This window comes from Odocoileus virginianus, chromosome 16 (genome assembly GCF_023699985.2).
Source record: "Odocoileus virginianus isolate 20LAN1187 ecotype Illinois chromosome 16, Ovbor_1.2, whole genome shotgun sequence".
NCBI lineage: Eukaryota > Metazoa > Chordata > Mammalia > Artiodactyla > Cervidae > Odocoileus > Odocoileus virginianus.
In genome coordinates, this window is record NC_069689.1 from 35,931,215 (window position 1) to 35,954,712 (window position 23,498).

The 23,498-nt window shown below is 36.8% G+C and overlaps 1 long non-coding RNA gene across 2 annotated transcripts in view; it reads left to right on the plus strand.

The window, feature by feature from the left end:
• The window catches only part of LOC139038729 (uncharacterized), a 267,167-nt gene that overhangs the window by 174,212 nt on the left and 69,457 nt on the right, over nt 1–23,498 (plus strand). For both annotated transcript variants that reach the window (XR_011491847.1, XR_011491848.1), the window contains exon 2: nt 23,134–23,186. This is a non-coding gene — a long non-coding RNA (uncharacterized lncRNA). The remainder of the gene's footprint in view (nt 1–23,133; nt 23,187–23,498) is intronic.

Genomic DNA, 23,498 nt, shown 5'->3' on the forward strand with positions numbered 1-23,498 from the left:
AAGTGATGTTATGTCCTTCTCTGCTGCTGCTGCTGCTGGTAAATTGCTTCAGTCGTGTCCGACTCTGTGCGACCCCACAGACAGCAGCCCACCAGGCTCCCCTGCCCCTGGGATTCTCCAGGCAAGAACAGTGGAGTCGGTTGCCATTTCCTTCTCCAGTGCATGAAAGGGAAAAGGGAAGGTGAAGTTGCTCAGTTGTGTCTGACTCTTAGCGACCCCATGGACTGCAGCCTACCAGGCTCCTCCGTCCATCAGATTTTCCAGGCAAGATACTGGAGTGGGTCGCCAGTGCCTTCTCCGTATGTCCTTCTCAGTACATCATACATTGGAATAAATTATGGCATTGTGTCTTATTGGTAATGTGAATTCTAATCACATGGCTAAATGGTGTCTGCGGGTCTTCTTTGTTCAATGTTAATATTTCCCCCTTCATAATTAATAAATATTTTGTGAGGAAATATTTTAAATTGTACAAATATCCTATTTCTCATCAATCATTAATTTTAGCATCAACTGATGGTTTGAACAACATGTAAGTAGGGAGACAGATTTCACAGATATTACTGATGTGTTTGTTTAATGGTGACTTTAATTTCACTTACTCCTTGTAGATTTATTCCTTTATATTCTCCTGTAAAGGAGAGTTATTGCTATTGTTGTTTAGTCACTAAATCATGTCTGATTCTTTGCTACCCAGTGGACTGCAGAGCACCATGCTCCTCTGTCCTTCACATCTCCCCCGGTTTGCTCAACTTCATGTCCACCAAGTCAGTGATTCTATCCAACCATCTCATCCTCTGTCACCCCTTCTCCTTTTGCCTTCAGTCTTTCCCAGCATCAGGGTCTTTTCCAAGAAGTCAGCTCTTCACATCAAGTGGCCAGAGTTTTGGAACTTCAGCTTCAGCATCAGTCCTTCCAGTGAATATTCAAGGTTGATTTCCTTTAGGATTGACTGGATTGATCTCCTTGCTGTCCAAGGAACTCTCAAGAGTCTTCTCCAGCACAATTCAAAAGCATCAATTCTTTGGTGTTCAGCCTTCTTTATGGTCCAGCTCTCACATCCATACATGACTATTGGAAAAACTGTAGTTTTGACTATACAGACATTTGTCAGTAAAGTGATGTCTGTTTTTTAATATGCTGTCTAGGTTGGTCATAACTTTTCTTCCACGGAGCGAGTGTCTTTTACTTTTGTTGCTGCAGTCACTGTCCACAGTGATTTTGGAGTCCAAGAAAGGAAAATCTGTTACTGCTTCCACTTTTTCCCCATCTGTCTGCCGTGAAGTGGTGGGACCAAATGCTATGATCTTAGTTTTTTGAAAGTTGAGTTTCAAGCCAGCTTTTTCACTCTCCTCTTTCACCCTCAACAAGAGGCTCTTTAGCTCCTCTTCACTTTCTGGCATTAGTGTGGCATCATGTGCCTATCTGAGGTTGCTAATATTTCTGTCAGCAGTCTTATTTCCAGTTTGAGATTCATCCAACCCAGCATTTTACATAATGTGCTCTGCATAGAAGTTAAATAAGCAGAGTGACAATAGGCAGCCTTGTCATACTCCTTCCCCAATATGGAAACAGTCCAATGTTCCATGTCCAGTTTTAACTCTTGCTTTTTGACCTGCATACACGTTTCTCAGGAGACAAGTAAGGTGGTCTGGCATTCACATCTCTTAAGAATTTTCCACAGTTTTTTGTGATCCACACAGTTAAAGGCTTTTACGTAGTCAATGAAGCAGAAGTAGATGTTTTTTCTGGAATTCCCTTACTTTCACCATGATCCAGTGAATATCAGCAAGTTGATCTCTGGTTCCTCTGCCTTTTCTAAACCCAGATGTATATCTGGAAGTTCTCAGTTGATGTCCTGTTGAAGTCTAACTTGGAGAATTTTGAGCATTACTTTAATAGCATGTGAAATGAGGGCAATTGTGTGGTAGTTTGAATATGCTTTGGCATTGCCCTTCTTTGGGGTTGGAATGAAAACTGACCATTTCTAGTCCTGTGGCCACTGCTGAGTTTTCCAAATTTGCTGACATATTGAGTGTAGCCCTTCAATAGCATCATCTTTTAGGATTTTAAAGAGCCCACCTGGAATTCCGTAACCTCCCCCAGCTTTGTTTGTAGTAATGTCTAAAGCCCACTTGACTTCACACTCCAGGATATCCTGCTCTAGGTGAGTGACCACACGATTGTGGTTATCCTGGTCATTATGACCTTTTTTGTACAGTTCTGTGTATTCTTGCCACCTCTTCTTGATCTCTTCTGCTTCTGTTAGGTTGTTATACTTTGTGTCCTTTATCATGCCCATCCTAGCATGAAACATTCCCTTGATATCTTCAATTTTCATGAGGAGATCTCTAGTCTTTCCCATTCTATTGTTTTCCTCTGTTTTATTCCATTGTTCATTTTAAAAGGGCCTCTTATCTGTCCTTGCTATTCTCTGGAACTCTGCATTCAGTTGAGTATATCATTCCCTTTCTCCCTTGCCTCTTACTTCCCTTCTTTCCTCAGCTATTTGTAAATAGCTCCTTAGACAATCACTTTGTCTTCTTGGTTTCTTTTCTTTGGGATGGTTTTGGTCACTGCCTCCTGTTACAAACCTCCATCCACAGTTCCTCAGGCACTCTGTTTACTGTATCTAATCCCTTGAATCTACTCATCACCTCCACTGTATAATCTTAAGGGATTTGATTTAGGTCATACCTGGATGTCTTAGTGGTTTTCCCTACTTTCTTCAATTTAAGTCTATATTTTGCAATAGGGAGCTCATGATCTGAGCCACAATCAACTCCAAGTCTTATTTTTGCTAACTATAGAGAGCTTATCCATCTTTGGCTGCAAAGAAACATAATCAGTCTGATTTCAGTATTGACTGTCTGGTGACGTCCATGTGTAGAATCGTCTCTTGTGTTGGAAAAGACTGTTTGCTATGACCAGCACTTTCTGGTGGTCAAAAACTCTGGAAAAACTCTGTTAGCCTTTACCCTGCTTCATTTTGTTCTGCAAGGCCAAACATGCCTGTTACTCCAGGTATAGCTTGACTTCCTACTTCTTCATTCCAACCCTCTATGATAAAAGGGTATCTTTTTTGGTGTTAGTTCTAGAAGATTTTGTAGATTTCATAGAACTGCTCAACTTCAGTTTCTCTGGCATCAGTGATCGGGGCATACCATTGGATTACTGTGATATTGAATGGTTTGACTTAGAAATGAACTGAGATCATTCTGTCATTTTTGAGATTACAACCATATATTGCATTTCAGACTCTTTTGTTGACTATGAGGGCTACTCCATGTTTTCTAAGGGATTCTTGCCCACAGTAGTAGATATCATGGTCATCTGAATTAAATTCCTCCATCCCCAGCCACTTTAGCTCACTGACTCCTAAGATGATGATGTTCACTCTTGCCATCTCCTGCTTGACCATGTCCAATTTACCTTGATTCATGGATCTAACATTCCAGGTTCCTATGCAGTGTTGTTCTTTACAACATCAGACTTAACTTTCACTACCAGACACATTCACAACACATCCTCATCTTCCAGTGTCATTATCTTTTTGCCTTTTCATACTGTTCATGGGGTTCTCACAGCAAGAAAAATGGAATGGTTTGCCATTCTCTCCTCCAGTGGACCACATTTTTTCAGAACTCTTCACTGTGACCCATCTGTCTTTTTTGGCCCTGTATGGCATGGATCATAGCTTCACTGAGTTATACAAGCCCCTTCGCCATGAAAAAGCTGTGAACCAAAAAAAAAAAAAAAAAGAAAGAACAAAGAAAAAGCTGTGAACCATGAAAGGCTAAAGAAGAGTACTCTCTTCTATTTATTTACTTTTTCATTTATGTTTTAATATCTGTGTAGTCATTCATAATCATTCTTAATCTAGAGGTTGTAATTCAAGCTAGGGCTTTCCTGGTGGCTCAGTGCTAAAGAATCTACCTACAAATGCAGGAGATGCAAGTTCCATCCCTAGGTTGGGAAGATCCCCTGGAGAAGGAAATGGCAGTCCTCTCCAGTATTCTTGCCTGGGAAATCCCACAGGCAGAAGAACTTAGTGGGTTATAGTCCATTGGATTACAAAAGAGTCAGACACGACTTAGGAACTAAACAACAGTAATTCAAATTAGCATTATTTGGGTTGTTCTCTAATTGATCCAACTTTGGTCATTGGGAGTTCCTAAACTTGGTTTTTGTAATGATTTCTTGAGTTGCCCCATCATTTTGTGGATGCTTCTATACTTTCTTTTATCTTAAGATATTCCAGTCTTATCTTGTTTTTTCCTACCCTGGTCCTTTCCAGCACCAGCTGTTTCTCCAAGGAGTACTGGTTCCTTTTACTGGAATGATATTTAAATTCCAAGATCTAAGAGTTAAATGTGGTTATTGCTACTGGGAAGGAATTGTTTCTAGCCCCCCTCCCCTCCGAGAACAAAGCTGGGAAATAGATATGTATGTAATAACACATGAATACACACAACTGTTTATTTCTGTAACTATTCATCTGTGTGTGTGTGTATATATATATATATATATATTAAAAGAAAACTGAGTTCATTCTGATATGTTTTATTCCAATTTAACATAACAATTCATTTTATTTTTTCTCATTTTCGTTAGTAACATCTTCCTCTGCCAATGAGAAACATGGTTCTTATGAACAAAAGACAGTATATTTGCTTATTTGTTCTGACCTAGTATGAATATAAAATGCTTTTAGAATTCCTAACTTGCACCCATGTTAGAAGGACTTCCCAGGTGGCACTAGCAGTAAGGAACCAACCTGCCAAAACAGGAGACATAAGAAACATAGGTTCGATCCCTTAGTTGGGAAGATCCCCTAGAGGAATGGAATGGCAGTATTCTTGCCTGGAGAACCCCATGGACAGAGAAGCCTGGTGGGCTAAAGTTCATAGGGTTGAAAAGAGTTGGACACAACTGAAGCAACTCAGTATGCATGCACCCATGCTAGAAACAAATTTACTAAACAGTTTGCAGCATTTGTGGGAAACTTTTTTGTTTGTCTTTCGATTTACTATTTGCTTTCTACAGTTACTCACTTTAGTTCTTTTATTTCCACTTTCATCAGTGTGGTTATTTTATTCATTTATAATACAATTAGGTTCACTTGTTACTGTGTTTCCAGTTTGGGTTTTTCTTACACCCTGTTTGCTTTAATCATTTATTTATTTGACAGGTATTTAAAACAATAGCATGATTCTAAGAGTAAAAGCTATAAAAAATTTATACTCACAAAAGTATTTCTTCTCCCTCAGTCCTATACCATGCTCCCATTGCCTCATTATTTCCATACCTTTTCTACTCATTCCAGTCCATAATCAATCTCTTTAGCTTGTTTTATTCCTTTCTATAAGTCTTTTCCACAAATAAGCAAATACATTCTCTTATTCTTCCTTAATACTTAAATAGTCACATATTATAAATGCTTTTTGCACTTTGCTTTTTTTATAGAACAATATAAACTGAAAAGATCTTTCTCATTTTTATTTAGATGCATGGTACTCCATTGTATAGATGTAGTAGTTTATTCAACTGTTTTTCTTACATGTGAGCAAGGCTGTTTACAATATTTCACAAGTATAATAAAGAAAATTTTAAGAGATTTCCAGTGAGAGAATTTGTTTCTATATCCTCAGGATATTCACTAGGGAAACTTCAATAATCTTAGACAAGCTCCACACCAAACAGGGCACTGGGAGTATGGTACCTCATGAGTTAAAGAGGATAGAGACTTCTCTCGTGGTTCAGTGGCTAAGACTCCACTCTCTCAGCCAAAGGGGCTTGGGTTTGATCCCTGGTTTGGGAACCAAGATCCTGCATGCCACAACTAAGATTTAGCATGTCACAACTAAAACCTGACATAGCCAAATAAATAAAATAAAATGCTTTTTTTAAAAAAAAAAAAAAAGAAGAAGAAGAAGAAGAAGTTAAGAGGATAAGAACAATCTATGGTGGTAGAGCATCAGACTCCTCTTGGCCAATACATGATGTGTGGGGCATCCTCAGGCTCAATTGCTGAGACTACAAGTAGATCACAGTAGGCCTGGGTCCATTGCAAAGACTGAAAGATGAAAGTATTTCATGACCAAAAGTCATGACCAAGCTCACAGTCAGAAGGAGTAGATTACATAATAATGTCCAAATGAGATCAGTTCTCAGTGGAATCCATTGAAAAAAAAGTGTCAAGGTGAAATGAGGGTCCCTTCGGCAGAGGGAGCAGGGTCTAGAGAATGGTATAAAATACATTCACTATGAATTTCCTCTGGAGAACTTCCATCTTGGATGGGGAAGGAGAGGACTCTTGGAGGAAGTTGGAATTCGGGGAGAAGCTAATCTTATCAGGGAGATTGAATTTCAAATCACTGAATGTTACCTTACAGAGACTATTATATTAATTATGTATTGCTGTGTAGTAAATTACCCCAAAACTTAGTGGCTTGAAACAACAAACACTATCTCAGAATGTCTATGGCTCATTAATTCAGGAACTGCTTAGCTCGGTAGTTCTGGCTCTGGGTCTCACATAAGATTGCAAACAAAATGTCAGCCAGAGCTTCTGTCATCTGAAGTCTTGACTGGGGCTTCAGAGTCTGCTTCCAAGCTCATTCACATGGCTGTTGGCAGGAGACCTCACTTCCTCACTAGCTATTGGCTAAAGGCTGTGGTTCCTTGCCACATGGGTCTCTCTGTGGCCTTTTTTAGTGTCCTTATGACATGGCACTTGGCTTCCTATAGACGCAGTGGTCCCAGAGAAGGAGCAAAGAGGAAACCGCAGTAGCTTTATGTTCTAATCTCAGACGTGACACATTATCAATTCCACCGCATTCTTTTCTTTAAAAGTATGTCACTAGGTTAGCCCACATTTGGGGGAGGGGAGTCAGATTCCACCTTTCGAATGGAAAAGTATCAAAGAATATGTGGACATATGTTACAACTGTAATAACTGTTTTAATCTGGAAGAGATGAGCTATTTATAATTAACAAACTAAAATTTGTTTATTTCATCAGCAGGGCTTAGGCTCTAGAACAAGATCAGCACAAAATAAAGTCCTGTTTTTAAATGTGTTATATGTAAATTGTCCTATGATCTGAAGTGCTGAAAAAGACCATGTACATTCTCAAATAACTTTTTTTAAACTTTTTATCTTGTATTGAAGTATAGCCAATTAGGGCTTCCCTGGTGGCTGAGACAGTGAAGAATCTGCCTGCAATGCAGGAGACCTGGGTTCAATCCCTGGGTCAGGAAGATCCCCTGGAGAAGGGAATGGCAACCCACTCCAGTATCCTTGCCTGGAGAACCCCATGGACAGAAGAGCCTGGAGGGCTACAGTCCATGTGGTTGCAAAGAGTCAGACACAACTGAGAGACTAACATACAAACACATAGCTGATTAGCAAACAATGTTGTGAGAGTTTCAGGTTAACACTTGCTTTTAATATTTATTTTTATTTATTTGATCACAGTGGGTCTTAGTCACTGCACAGAGGATCTTCGATCCTCATTTTGACGCATGAACTCTTAGTTGCAGCATGTGGGATCTATTCCTGGTCCAGAGATCGAACCCAGCCCCTCTGCATTAGGAGATCAGAGTCCTAACCTCTGGACCACCAGGGAAGTCCTCTCAACTTTTTAAAAACTGAATCTACACTACCTCTATGAAGTCACTGATGACATAACCTCATCCTGCATCTGTATTATCAGTAAGATTAGAGAAGAGTTTAAATTCTCATTTCCATGACTCGAATTCTACAATGTAAAATAACTTAGTTTTAATAATAATAAACCTTGATAGAAAGATGTATATTCAGATACACATTGATTAGAAACTCATTTCTAGTTACTTACTAGTTTTGTGTGAAAGTTTATTTGTGCTTGCATCTTCAACACCTTCTTCATAGTATTGATATATCACTAAAGCACCTAGCATAGTACGAAGAACATGGTACATACTCAAAGCATGACATTATCACTCCATGCCATGCAAATATAATTATATTGGTATGGTTTTAGGATTGAATTTCCTAACCCTCATTCTGTTTAGAACTCTGCAAAGTGCTATACATAAGTATCAAGGACATACAATCAGATGGCATTGGGAGATAAACTTTATCATCTTCATCAAGTGTGCACATGTGCTGAATCACTTCAGTCATGTCCGACTCTCTGTGACCCTATGGACTATAGCCTGCTTGACTCCTCTGTCCATGGGATTCTTCAGGCAAGATGCTGAAGTGAGTTGCCATGCCCTCCTCCGGTGAACCCGAGTCTTCTGTATTAGCAGGTGGATTCTTTACCACTGAGCCACCTAGAAAGCCCATCAAGTATAATATTCATAAAAAATTAAACTAATAAAATATATTCATAAATACCTAGGATTAGAACACAACTTTTCACTTACCAAAAGAAGATTTCTAAGAGTTAAGGATTCTGATACTGGAACCAGATAGCCTGCATTAAAGTAACCAGTTCCACACTTACTAAGTGTATGACTTTGGGCAAATCAGCAACTTCTCTGTGCCTGTTTCATTATCTTTATGACAGAAATAATAGTTTCTTTCTTATAGGGTTTTGGGAAGATTAGGTAATACATTCAAGTAATTAAATGAAAATCTGGAATATAGTAAGTGCTAAATAAATGTTAGCTGTTTTCATTAACATGATTATTACTATTACAATTATTACATTTATTTGCTTTTTTTGGATAAAAAGAAGAGTTTTAAAGTTAAAAACAAGAAAATACTGTTATTAGTTCTAAGTTATGTTTTAAAATAATTTCCTGTTTGGATTTTGTGAGCTATTTTAAGAATAGTAAGGAAAGATTTTATTTTTAACCCTTCGTCACTTGACAGAAGAATCTCAGTAAACCTAAATGTTGTATGTAGGTAAATTTCGGAGCTGAAAAGGTCCTTTTTCAGCATTTCTGAATCTGGATGAAAATGTATATCTGTTAATCATTTTGAGGCCAAGCTGAACAGAGTGCTTTAAGGGAAGAGAGACTTGTAAGGAATTCGCTGGTGGTTAGGATTCCACATGCTCACTGCTGAAGGCCTAGGATCAGCTCCTGGTCAGGGAACTAAGATCCCGCAAGCTGAGGGTGCAGCCAGGAAAAGGAAGAGTTGTAGCTACTTTTGTGATCCTAGAGTGATCATGATTCTCCCTGCTTCTGCAGACCTCCGACCTCCATGTGCTAATTACTGACCAGAATTCTCACAAGATTATTGACCCAGTTACTTATTGCCAGTGATAGACTAAACCCTTCACAGGGCTTTCCCTGGTGGCTCAGTCATAAAGAATTCACCTGGCAGTGCAAGAGACTCGGGTTCTATCTCTGGGTCGGGAAGATCCCCTGGATAAGGAAATGGTGACCCCCTCCAGTATTCTTGCCTGGGAAAAACCCCATGGACAGAGGAGCCTGGTGGGCTGCGGTCCATGGAGTAGCAAAAGAGGCACACGTGACTTAGAGACTAAGCAGTAACACTAAACACCTCAACAAGGAAGAGCTGAAGTCCCTGAATTTGAGGGAAATTGCCATGGGGTTAAGTATGGCCAAGAAAGCTTGCTTCAAAACCTAGGAAAATAACACTAGCTTTTCCCCATGCCATATATTTTGAAAGCTTGATTCAACTGAGAATTTTACACAAAAACAAAAATCAGCTTAAAATATGCACTGATTTATTACTGGAAAAATATAGAATTTAAGCTGAAAAATTTTTTAAGTCACAACTTTGCACAATATAGTGGTAGCCTCTTCTGTTTGACAGAGGACTAGTAGTCTAAGTGACTATCACCACAGTCCAACTATGCTTTGTGGGAAAAACTTGTCCAGTATCGAAATATCACTAGCCAGTGACTATGAGAGTGGTCACATTTACAGAAATGCTCAGGCTGTTACTAGGTCTTAGTGCATGTACATTTTATTGCACACTGCATCTTTTCCTCAAAATTCCCCTTCTGAGATTCTCAAGGAGGAGCTTCTCATGTTTTCCAGAAGAAGTTTTACTTCTGTTTTTCATCTCTGCTCACTTCAGAGAAATCCAGTACTCATGAACCGCTTGAGGATGCAGTCACACCCCACTACTGTTGCCTTTCTCCACCATCCCCACTCTGACTATCCCTTAGGATGTGAATTTTGCACAGAAGTCTGTAGTGGAGTGAGGAGTCAGAGATAGCCCTCTGGCTGCCTCCAAGTGGAACTTTAGTGGTAATACCAAGATGATATGGTTGGAATTAATTTGTACTAAAATGTTAGTGACTTATGTATAGTATTTGCATTGTAAATGAAGTAATTTAGTGCTTAAGTTTAATAGAAAAAAATGATTTTTACTTTTTTGCCATACAATAAGGTGTGTGGGATCTTAATTCCCCACCCAGGGATCAAGCTCATGCACCCTGAAGTGGAAGCACAGAGTCTAACCACTTAACTACCAAGGAATTCCCTGATTTTTAACAGAAAAACAGTCTTCACTGGAAAGCTACTGTAAGAGATGGTGTGGATGGTGTAGCCTTATGGTGATGGTGGTGCTGAAGTCATGTCCGACTCTTTGCAACACTATGGACTGTAGCCTGCTAGACTCCTCTGTCCATGGAATTTTCCGGGCAAGAGTACCGGAGTGAGTTGCCATTTCCTTCTCCATGGGATCTTCCTGACCTAAGGATCAAACCAAGTCTCCCACATTGTAGGCAGGATACTTTACCACTGAGCCACCAAGGAATCCCTTTGGTACCTTTCAAAATAGAGAACTGACCTCAATATCACAGAATCAATGAAGTAGTATAATTCTTGGCAAAGAAAAAAAGGATAAAAAGGAAAATTTTTTTAAATGGAGAGGTGAAGATTCTTCTTTGCTTCTTTTAGCAATCAGGCAGCCTCTTGAGTGAGTCCATAAACTCCAGGTTTTTGTTTCATTCTAAGCTTTAAAAATGGGTTTATAAATCTTTGCCTATTTTAGGTGATAGGTTAATAACTCCAGGGAATCAGAGTAAAGCATACTTTATAGATATAAAGTGTTTTGCAAAAGAAGGTTGACCTCTTTGCTGAAATTTGTAGACCATTTCTTTATATGTTTTTCTTTCATAAATAGAAAGGAAAATGCTTATACATTAAACAATAATTTCCTCATCCTCTGGAAAGTGGTCACTGAACTAACATAAAGCACGTTGACTCTCACCTCTAGTCTGTAGGATGGAAAAAATTACTTTGTTTTCAGGCATAGTTCTTTAAACTTCAAAGTAGGTACTGTCACACTCTAAGTTTGAACTGATTGAATAAAAAGAAGTTTCAATTAATGTAAAAGTAAACTCAACTCTGAATCTTTGATATTAAAAAAATAGAGTTAAAATTCTCTTTCATTTTACTGAAAACGTATGATTTTCCTTAATTCAAATAATATTTATTTAGCATGTGACTCAAGTAAGCTCCCTGTTGGATAGGAAAGAAGTTATATTCTTCAGGAAAATAAGTGGAACAGAAGTCTCTCTAGTGCAATACGGGCTGACAACAGGAAAGTGACAGGCACAGAGGTGATTAATAAAGGAGGCTAATTTAAAAACTAAGATAGAATTAGAGGGGAAGATTTTGTAGCCCAGTGAAGATAAGCTATTTTGTGAAAAATCATTAATGCTCGTATAAAATAAAGCTTTTATGGAAGTAATTCTTAGCTTATTAATTTTAGTACACTATAACTCTGCAAAAAAATATTTTTTTTACCTGTTAGTCTGGAGTAGGTTCTTTATGAAGAGAGCAAAATGTTCCAGATTTCATTTCTTGCCCTTCTTGTGTGCACAGCTCATCATAGAAGAAGGTGTTCTCACTCTGAGATCTTTGTGTTTAAGAAAAAGAGTCAGTGTTGCAAACTAGAAATGGACTCGTTCTAGGAACTGCAGCCTCTAGACATAAGTCATTTTATGTGACTTTGAGGTTTTTTTAAAAGGCAACTCAGATTGTGGCCCATTCTACTGAAATGAAGTGGAGGGAGGAACCACAATTTTTCTGAAGTTCTTGGTGTCTGAAACTATGGCATCAATTTGAAGTATTTCAAGATTTAAATTTAAGAAAAAGCAAAATAAAAAAATACAGCAGAACTCTGGTTGATGAGATATGGTCAAAATGAGTGTGTTATCATAATCATTTGCATCTTTATATAAAGGCGTACCTCATCTAAATCTTCTTATTATCATCTTATACTTAAAAAACCTCAACTAGTTCAATGCCCACTGAAAATTTCATCCAATGCTTATCCTAAAGACATAATGCTGATATTTTTAAAGTACAAAACAACCTATTTCACAATAATCTATTTTATTAATCTATAAAACAATTAGGTTGTCTAGAAAAACAGTTCATTTGACTTAAGATGTCTATCTATAAAATTGAATCCTAGCTTTTATTTTATGATAATTCATATTTTATTTGAAATGTTCATTCTAACCATTTTAATTTTTAAAAAGAGTTATCCCCTTCAAGAAGAGGTAAAGATGTGGTATCAAATGATCTAGAAAATATGATATCTTTGATTGTCTGAAGAGACAGAAATCTTATTAGTATGCTTTTAATCTTTTAAAACAATAAAGAGAGTATCTTCTATTCAGTTTCAATAGGACAAGACAATATTAAAACAAGACCATCCCATCAGAGAAGCTTGATTATTTTCTCAGGGTTTTAAATTATGCATGTGACTGGTGACACAAATACATGTTTAAGTGGTTGCAAATTTAAAAAATCAATATTCCCAAAGAACTAAAATTATGCCCAATCATAAATAACAAATTAATTCACCTGCATATTTTGATCTACAACTTTCCTTATGAACACGAACATTTTATGAAAGAGAAGTATCTTTTCATATCACCTTATGTTCATTGTACTTCATACAAATATAATTCAAATCAAATGCAAGCCTTTTCAAAGAGGGGAAAATTAGAACTGTTCGGTGTTCTCTCCTTGCCCAGATGATCTTGTGTGAGATGTGGACTGCCATGTTGCACCAAACCCACAGCAACCAGGATCCATTGTTCCCAAGGGAAACAGCCTATGCGGGAATGCAATAGTGTGCCCTGCAAGGAACGTGGAAAATAGCATATGTCACTACTGTACGAAACACAACAGACAATTATGATTCAACTGTCCAAATTATAATCAGTTTGACAAATGTCCACAAGCGTCTTCATTCTATTTTATATTTTCCCTAAGACAAGGCAATCACACAACCAGACAATTCCATCAGGGAAGCTTGTTAGCTGCTTAGTCTGTTAAACCCTGGTTGCCATAGCATCTAGAGTTGAAAAAGCTGCAGATTGGCATGAAAAAGCATGTCGACAATTGCCCTGTCACAGCATGCAAGCCAGGTCTGCTCAAAGGCAGCACACTACAAGTTTTCTTTCCCAGTTTGCACTACCCCATGCTGTTTAATAATATCCATTTACTGGTATTGGGATTGATCTAGCACAGTGTAAAATTCACATCTAGTGAGACTTTGCTTTTCACATGGAGTGAAATTCTTTAACAAATGGGAGTATGGCAATTAATTTAGAAATGTAATACTGTATATACTAAGAAGTATATTTAGATTTAATAGAGAAACTGTCCAAAATTTTAATGCACAGTTCTTTAAAGTGCCAAACAGTTTTACTTGGCAATTTTTCAGTTGACTTTCTAGTCATTTCTGAAACCTAGTCATATTTGGAGATGACAGACAGCATTCAAAATTCAGTAGTACATTTTAAGCATGTTTTAATCATACCATAGTCATTTCTTCTTTACATGCATGGTATAATTTAATTAAGGATATGCATTTCTAAAATAACTATAATTTAATTAAAGATTAATATCATGAACATTAAAATTATAGTCTAGAGAGCAATGTGCAACCATTTTTTTCCAGAGGAATCATATACTTAATGGTGATAAATTACCATGTATTAATAAGAAAAAGTGTGTTTCTACTGAAGGGTATTCAAATCCTTGCCAAATCTCAGATTTATATGGTATATGGATGTTCAATAAAGTAAAGCATGTTTACAAACAGCCATGTTAACTTATTGGAACTATGGAAATATAAAAATGTCTACATAATTTGTAAGACTTACAAAATAATTTTTGCTCAGAAGTTTGTGTTATTCAATCTTTCCTTCTTCCATTATCTCCTTCTTTTCTAATCTGTCACTTCAATTTAGTTTTCTTTCAATGCCACAAAGAAAAGAAATATCTTAAGACTTGTGCTCGGGAGCAAATTAACCTGGCAAACTAATAAGTATTTCTAATACAGATATTGTTCTATGTTTTCTACAATACTTGTTCTTTCCATTAATATCCACTGCTTTGCTCACCAAATGTCACGAAATCATATTTAATTAAGTAGAGTTTCATTTTCTTGAACTTTACATGGCAAAAAGTTGATAGTTTAACCACAATACAAGAAAGGGAAGTTAATATTTACACTAAAATAGAGATGCTGAAATAATGATTACTTTTCATATTCCTGAACTATTGAAGACCTTTTTTTCCTAAACAAGATTATCGAAGATTGTTTTAGACAAAATAATCAAAGAATAACACATTGAGTTTTATATGTACATATAAGTATATGAGTATGAAAATAGTGTTAATGAGTGAGCCTCTTCAGTAAAATTCAGTATAAATTTAAATCTGTCATTTTCTAGGAATTCTCAAAAATCTCAAATCTTGGGATGAAACTTGGTTCACATATGGTGTCCATGAATGTGTTTTCTTATACCACATCTTCCAGTTTTTTAAAAGAGAGGAAAGCTGTTTACTTGTTAAAGGTCTTTTTATAAGCTTTGATGACTCAAAAACACCTTCATTTTAACACATGGAATTTGGCAAAGAACTTAACCATGTTACCATTTGAAAGACTTTGATATTTTGAAAAAGAGAGAATTAAAACAACAGAGATTGAAACTCAAGTTGGCTTTTGTGTATAGAACATAATTTTCTCAAGTATATTTTTTAGTATAAGGATTTACTATTGAAATGTATCTGCCAGGGCACTATAACATATCAAAACTATAGTTATCCGGAATGAACAATGGTGAATAGAGCCTCAACCTGTACTCTGGTGTATCAAGTTAAACACACACGCACAAAGATTCTTGGTATAGCATCACAGTAATCTAAATAGATAATTGTGTATGTCAAATAAAAAGCTTAACAAAAGGCTGAAACAAAATGTCTTCTAACTATGCTTTTCCAGAAAGATTGTACTCAAACTTTATTTCTCATTCCTGTAATTCACATGCAATACAGTGCAATGCAGTTCTTCCAGTTGGATTAAAGAAGCTACCACCTCTACACAAGTCTTTAGGATGTGTATTATCAGTTCTCTAAGTATTTGGTTTGCAGAATTCCACAAACTGGGTAGCATGGAAATGAAAGTTTTTGCCTTAACTCAGAGTACCTTTGCTGTAGTCGGGATATCTCAAATGTTCCCTGTAACTCAAATGCTGCTTTTGTCGTTGATTTACAAACCAATGCTGTTCTTCATAACTGTGCTGTACTCATATTCTCCATTCCCACTACTTAAAAATCTGTTAAAACTGCATTTTTTATATCTAGATTATTTCATGTACACTCTTCTGCTCTAAAGTTGGAAATTATGTGATCCTTTCTGAATTGCTTCAAACATTTCACTGGATATCATTATTATTTCTGGACCTCCTCTACAAATAATCTACCTTTCAGTCCTTTTGATTATTGCTGAATGAAATTACACAAGAAAATGTTGATAAATCTAAAAAGAAATCCATAAAATGAAAGAAACAAACTTGACCTGTGGTAGCAAAGAGGTGGTATCTTGCAGTGGCATCAGTTCCTTTCATAATACAAAGGGTAAAAGTCCTAATAAAGACACTAAACTGAACTGCTTTATTTCGTAAAATTCAGGCACCCTGTTTATTTCCCCCAAGTGAACGACTGCCTTACACAAAATGCAGGTTTCAAGCAAGTGCATACATTCTTCTGTAAGGTAGTTCTTGTTTTTCTGGGTGATTTTGCCTTATTTAGAAATTTTCTTCACCTGACTGGAAGCACATTAACTGCTAGATAGGCATCACACGGCCGTCCCCACGCTGTAGCATACAGCCGTGAATTTGCTACGATCTGTTTAATCAGCAGTGTATTGATTTTCCGCAGCTTTCCTTCATTTTAGCCCCATAGCAGGCTTCTGTAATTTCCTTTGGACAAAGTGTAACCAAACTGTGCTAAGTGATGTTGATTTGCAGGCAAAAGTAAAGGGGTAAATATAAATTAACAAGCTATAAACATTTTACAAGTGGGGAGTCAATAAAAACAGTGTCTGCAGTTTCTTTTAGAAAAAATGATTTGAAGCAGATTGTTAACAAACGTGTCCAAAGAAACTGACATGAGTCTGAGAATAATTTTTGCGCTTTGTGATTAAGAATTGATCAGTCTAAAAGCCTCGGATGCAACTGAATCACCCATAAGCTGCTGGCCTGAAAAGGCTCAGCAGGGGCTGGTATTTGTTTGTTAAACTCCCATGATTCCAAGTAGATAATTGGTCTGTGAAGTTCATGGCAGAATCTGAATTTGCTTTCTTGCTTCCCAGCTGGCTGAGCACTGGTTTATAGACTTCTGTGTACAAATTTAGCCAGCAGCAAACCTCACATCTTTAATATAAAAGGTGTTTTGTTGTGTTTTTCAGGTGTTGAGTGGAAAGCCCACACTCCAGAAGCTCATTAAAAGGGCCAAGTTACAGTACAGGTTTATTTCTGTCACAGCGTTTCTGAAAACAGTGACAAGGATTAATATGTTTCTTTAGTACTGGAAAAAGCCTGACACAATCCCTTGTGAATTTGATCATCTGTTTCATTGCCTGTATAAGATTCAATCTCTTATTATATCCTGAAGTTACAGCTGTAAACTAATGCTGGTAAGAATTCATAAGCTATTGCAGAAGCCTGGGGCAAAACTAATTGTTTTATTCAGCAGTCATTTATTTATTTATTATTTGTTTCATACTCCTCTCCTATCATCTTTTTCCACCGTTCCTCCTCAAAGTCAAGATGATCTTGGCTCTTTGTCTACATGCACAGAGCAAATATAGAGACATGGGAAGTTCACGTTGCCAGGAGCTTTCAAAAAAGTTGATACATACCAGTGTGTTGTAGAAATGTGGCCCAATCTGCATTTTTTAAATAAAACTATTCTTACTTTTCTTTCCTGAAAATAGAAATTCCTTATTAAAAAGCAATATCTGCACAAACATTATAACCTTTGTGTCCCATATAATCATGTGACTTGAGACTCTATGTGCTAGTGGTTGCTATGTTTCTGGGGCATGATTTAACATGTGGTACATGCAAATCCTGGTAAAGTGCAAACTATATCATAAAATGATTCTGTTTTCCATCAAAGTAGATAGGCAAATAGCTATTTGTCATTTTCAAAAATTAACAGAGCTATAACAATACACTATGGATACCATAAAAAAGTAATCTTCTAAATTTAAATTTCAGAGAGGAATTTCTCTGAATCTGTAAGTCAATTTCTTTCTCTTCCTCAAGTCATTTGTAGAGAAATATTTATTCCCTACCTATCAGCTTTTGTTATTTTGGCAAATTACATGTGACATTAAAAATTTACATGTAAAAATTTATATTCAAAATTTCAAACTTTAATGCAAGTGCATAATAAGACACAAACAGAACAATTCCTGATAATTCATCTGTATACACTTTAATAAAGTTGGTAAAAATTAATGCAAGATTAGACAGAAGTATGTTCAGGGAATGTTTGAAATTACACATTAGGCTCCCATTCTGAACAGAAGTTGGGTGCTAATTCCCTATGCATCACAGACATTTTAACCCATAATAACTGATTGTAAATACAGTTGAAGCTAGCGGTAGCCTTATTTACACCTGCCAATTTGCTGCCCTCCAGCACTAAAAACAAAAACAAAATGGTAGCGCAAGAACTGCCAAGCAAAACACACTCTGCCCCTCATATACACTCCTTTCTACTTCCATAAACAAAACCTCTTGCTTCTTGTTTTCCATCAACAGATTCAACTATTGGATTTGAAGTAAAGTTAAGGAGAAAGACACATGACATAGCAATAACAAATAATTGTTAAAATGATCATCTCTTTCAAATGCATCCTCTTAAAATGTTGTAAGTAGTGTAAGCACTTCACGGCACTAGAACTGAGGGGAGTAACACATGTGCCATGCAATGCACATGGTGCAATGGCAGCCACTTATTTTTACTGGATAGCTCCAAAATTTGCACTCAATTTTGTTCATATAATAAAAGCCCATGTTATACGCTAAAAAGAATAATCAAAGATATTTGGTTGACAAAGTTGCACTTTCTGTTTTTTATCCCCTGTGCCTTTCCATCATATCTCATTTACCTAAATTATGACAGTCCAATTATTTCTGTTTCTACTTTTTTTTTAGAAGCTTAAAGCATCATCAACATTTTAGGGAGGTTTTCCCTACTACCTTAATTCAATAAAAATAATTTCTGCTAAGTGTTAGTGTTTTACCCTGCTATTGTGGACAGCAGTGCTTTGCATATTATTTGCTTATATTACTTAACTTGTATATATTAAAATATATACAAGCATATAATAATGACTTGCATATATAATGATATGAATAATTTGTGTATCAATAGCATCTTTTTTTCAGTGAGTTATTTAATACTGAACTCTATCCTTAAATATTCAATACATTGAGAACCAAAAGAACTCATACATTAGACCAGAGTAGTAGTTACCAGAGGGTAAAGGGTAGGCAGTGCAAAATGGGTAGAGGGGATAGATGAAAATTAAAGTTTGAGTGGTGAGTACATGTACAGAAGTTGAAATAATGTTGTACACATGAAACTTATAAACTAATGTTACTTCAAGAAAAAATAAATTTTTAAAAGTACACATACATCTTAATTAGCTTTTTAAGGTTGTTGAGAACAACTATTATTTTTATTACGTAAAAAAGACTGAAGATTACTCCATGGACAAAAATTGGTGGCTAAGCCAATATTAGAATTTCATACTCTTTAGACTTTAGATCACACCTTAATATTTTATGTCAAAAGTTTATGATTTTGAAGGCTGGTAAGCACATAATATGAAGATCTATGTTTTATTGGCTAAATTGTAGGACCCTGAGGACAAGATAAATGTCTCATTTAACTTTTAACCAACACTAAACATGTATTTGAGGAGGGCGTGGCAACCCACTCCAGTATTCTTGCCTGGAGAATCCCCATGGACAGAGGAGCCTGGCGGGCTTCAGTCCATGGGGGTCACAGAGTCATACACAACTGAGTGACTAAGCACAGCATAACACACAAACATGCGTTTAGTGTTCAGTAAATATTCATTAATTAAACAAACTGAGGCTTTCAAGACGTAAATTGCCAACATATGATATCTCAATAGAGTATACAAATTCTTGGCACTTATGGCAACAACGACCAGTTCTTCAGGTCAATATGTTACAATTATAAATCATTACACAGACAATGTATATTGTGCCTTCTAATGGCAAAAGAAATGTATAAGAGTAATAAATAAAATAGTAAACAATGTTTAGCATGCTGTATTTGGATGTTGCATTACTCCTATTAATTAAAAAGATTAGGTATCTTAGGAGAGAAAAAAGTGAAATTCCAAGAATTCTTTTTTCATTTTGGGTTAAGTATGTAAAGTATAGAATCCTATGAAACATTAGTAAGCAAGAAAGTAAATACAAGAAAAATTCTATAAAAGGCATGATTGCTATAGATTTTTGATAGAGTACAAGTAAATCCATATCATTCATTAGAAATTGCATGTAAAAAATATAAAGTTTCAATTGTGTGGCTCTTTGAGTAAGTAAAAATAATGGCCTTAAATTTACTATGAAAATATATATGAGAAGGAGACTAAAACAGGCATGATTTGTTGAGACAAACTTTGAAAAAATTTTCTACCAATTTCTGTTCTCATATTAAACCCTCAAGTGTTCAGGTATTGAAGTAAGTAATATAGGTCTATGATAAAAATCTGAAGCATACTTCTAAGGACAGAATTTGTGCCAACAGTGTCAATCAGACAGTGAGAAAGTACTGTTTATTTAGGATGATTAATGACTATCTAATGTCTTTGTTGACTTTTCTTTGCAGCTAAGTGGTGGTCTCAAGTTTATTTTGGTAATAAAGCACTGTTCTGGGAAATGAATTCAAACCTTGAGTTCTTGTCTATTTAAACTTTAGATTTTTGTTAAGTGGAAATTATGCTTTGTTCCCTTCACTTCCTTTATTCTGCATTATACTATACCTTCTCATTCAAAAATATCCAAACCAGTAATCAGATACATACTATAACTCACTGCAATCTGTAGCTACCCTTAGTTCAGGTAACTTCAGAGAGTTAAGATAAGTTAATGATCAGTTAATCAGTGCAAAAAGAGTCTTGCAGATCATAGTGTATTTGTGCCCATATAGAACAAAGTAAATGATTTGTACTTTCTCAGCTTTTCTCATCCACTGTTTTTAATTTTTTAAAATTCTTTTATCCTTGAATATCAAACACTTGACTCTACTTAATTACTTTAGGCTCTATGGAAAGAATAAACATCCCAATTAATATGTGTCATCAGTATAAGTGATATATCCTAGGGAATTGTATAACTAAAATAACAAGAAATAATAAATATTTACATAAGGTATACAGATATGTTTATCTCATTTTAACCAGTAACAATACCATAGATATGGCATTTAGACTGAAACTACTTCTTTATTCCCAAATCATAGATTATCATTTTTGTTGAGCTATTTGTTTGGAAATTTAAAATACGGTTATTTGACTAATTGATTCTTCTTACAGGAAGCTATTCCTTTGGGGGTAAATTATAGCATCAGGGAGGAGATTGGCCCAAGCAAATTTCCAAGGTTTAGTTAACAATATTTGTGTGTGTGTGTATGCTCGGTCATGTCCAACTTTTTGCAGCCCCATGGACTGCAGCCCACCAAGCTCCTCTGTCCATGGAATTTTCCAAGCAAGAATACTGGAGTGGGTTGCCATTTCCTACTCCAGGGGATCTTCCTGACCCAGGGATCAAACCCACACCCCTTGCATTTCCTGCATTGGCAGGTAGATTCTTTACCACTAGTGCCACCTGAAAGGCCCATCAACAATATTTACTAAGATTTAATGATAAAACAGAACACTATATCAGGTTTTATATGGAAATAGTTAAAAAAAAATGAGTGTACGGTATGGGATTCACTCCACAGAGCATTTTAGTATATACTGGAAAATTAGAGCATTCATTAAGAAGACTTGAACACTTTTATTAACCGGTGTTGCATAAGTACCATGAAAATGCCAAGTGAAGGCATGGTCATAATCAAATGGGATTCATCACTGAAACAATGGTTTTAAGCTTGGTTTTAAAGTAATTAAGAACTATTCAGTGGAAAAGGGGAGGGAATTATAAGCTCACCAGAAGAGAAGTAAATGTCATTCAACAAGCACTGAATGCATTCTATGTGCAAGGAAGGCACTATCCTCTGAACTTCACTATTGTGTGAAAGACTCAAAGGCATGCCATGATCTCCAACTACTGATGGAGATGCAGAGTCAGGGACTGACAACAGTGGCATGGGCCGAGGCTCAGGAGCAGAGCCATACCTAAAATTTTTAGAAAACCAAATGACTTTTGTTTGTCTGTGCTAAGGATTCCATGCAGAAGAAGGGAAATGAATTAGTTTATGAGAAAAACTAGAGTGGGTCATCAGTTGGCAGATGATATTGAAAGCACATGCATCAGCTAGGAACAGTTTCAGTCTTGAGAGCAGTGAATCAAACTCCAAAATGCCATCAATGTTCCAGGTTCCTTCTTTCTTTCGGCTTAATGATTCATAGTGTGAAACTCAGCTGAGAAGTGGAAGCATCGTGAGCCTGAACTTCCCTCTCACATGCACCCATGTGGGCACACACACACACATTCTCCATCTTAGTTACCTGGGACCCCATTCACCCAAACTACAAATATAGGAATCATCTTTTCTCCCCTTCCTCACCACTGTAGCAATTCCTATAAGCATTACATCCAAAATACTCCTTACATTTATCCATTATTTATTACCATCTTCATTAATACCACCCTAATTCAAACTTCTGTAACTGGATGGAATTATTACAATAGTCATTTACCAGATCTCCTTGAACTCTTATCCCTTACCATATAGTCTCCTCTGATAAACCAGAGTGATTTTTCAAAGAGTATGTATCAGATTATTCTGCTCACAGCCTCAAAACTGGTGACACGCTTTCCATTGCAATTAAAATTAAAACTTCAGATTCTGTATCGTGGCCTGCCTATGTAGCCATAAATGATCCAACTCCTCAGCACTCTTCCAGTCATTCTCTCCGCATTGACACACTCCTTATACTATACATAATTTTCTTTTTCTTTTTTTAGTTAATTAATCTGACTGTGCTGAGTCTTCATTGCTGATGTGGGCTTTCTCTAGTTGCGGCCAGCAGTGGCTGCTCTCTAGTTGTTGTGTGCAGCATCCTCTCTGTAGTGGTGTGTGGGCTTCTCGTTGCAGTGACTTCCCCTGTGAAGACCAGGCTCTCAACGCATGGGCTTCAGTAGTTTCAGAGCATGGGCTCAGCAGCTGTGACTCGGTGGCATGTGGAATCTTCCTGAACCAGTGATTAAAACCATGTTCCTTGTATTGCAAGGCAGATTCTTAAACACTGGACCACCAGGGATGCCCTCTTATTTTCTTATACTTCATATACTTACAGTTTGCAAACTTTATATAGAACACATTAAGATCATTCCTACTTGATTGTTTATAATTAGTTTCTCCTTCCTATAATACTCTTCCCTCTAGGTAATTGCATTCATATATGTAGCTCCTTACAGTCTTCCCTCATAGCTCAGTTGGTAAAGAATCCACCTGCAACACAGGAGACATAAGTTCGATCTCTGGGTTGGGAAGATCCCCTGGAGAAGGAGAGGCTACCCACTCCAGTATTCTGGTCTGGGGAATTTCATGAACTGTATAGTCCATGTGGTTGCAAAGTTGGACATGACTGAGCAACTTTCACTTTCATATAGCTCCTTATCTTTCAGGTCTCAGAGGCCTTCAGAGTTCAGCCTATCTAAAGTGGTCTCCTTTTACCCAGGTACCATTCCTGTTCTATATTTTTCTTTGTAATTTTCACTCTGTAAAATATGTATCTCTGTATATATTGTGTATTGTCTGTCCAGTAGAACATAAGCTCCATTGCTGCTGCTGCTAAGTCACTTCAGTCATGTCCGACTCTGTGTGGCCCCATAGACAGCAGCCCACCAGGCTCCCCTGTCCCTGGGATTCTCCAGGCAAGAGCACTAGAGTGGTTTGCCATTTCCTTCTCCAGTGCATGAAAGGGAAAGCAAAGTTGCTCAGTCGTGTCCGACTCTTCACGACCCCATGGACTGCTGCCTACCAGCCTCCT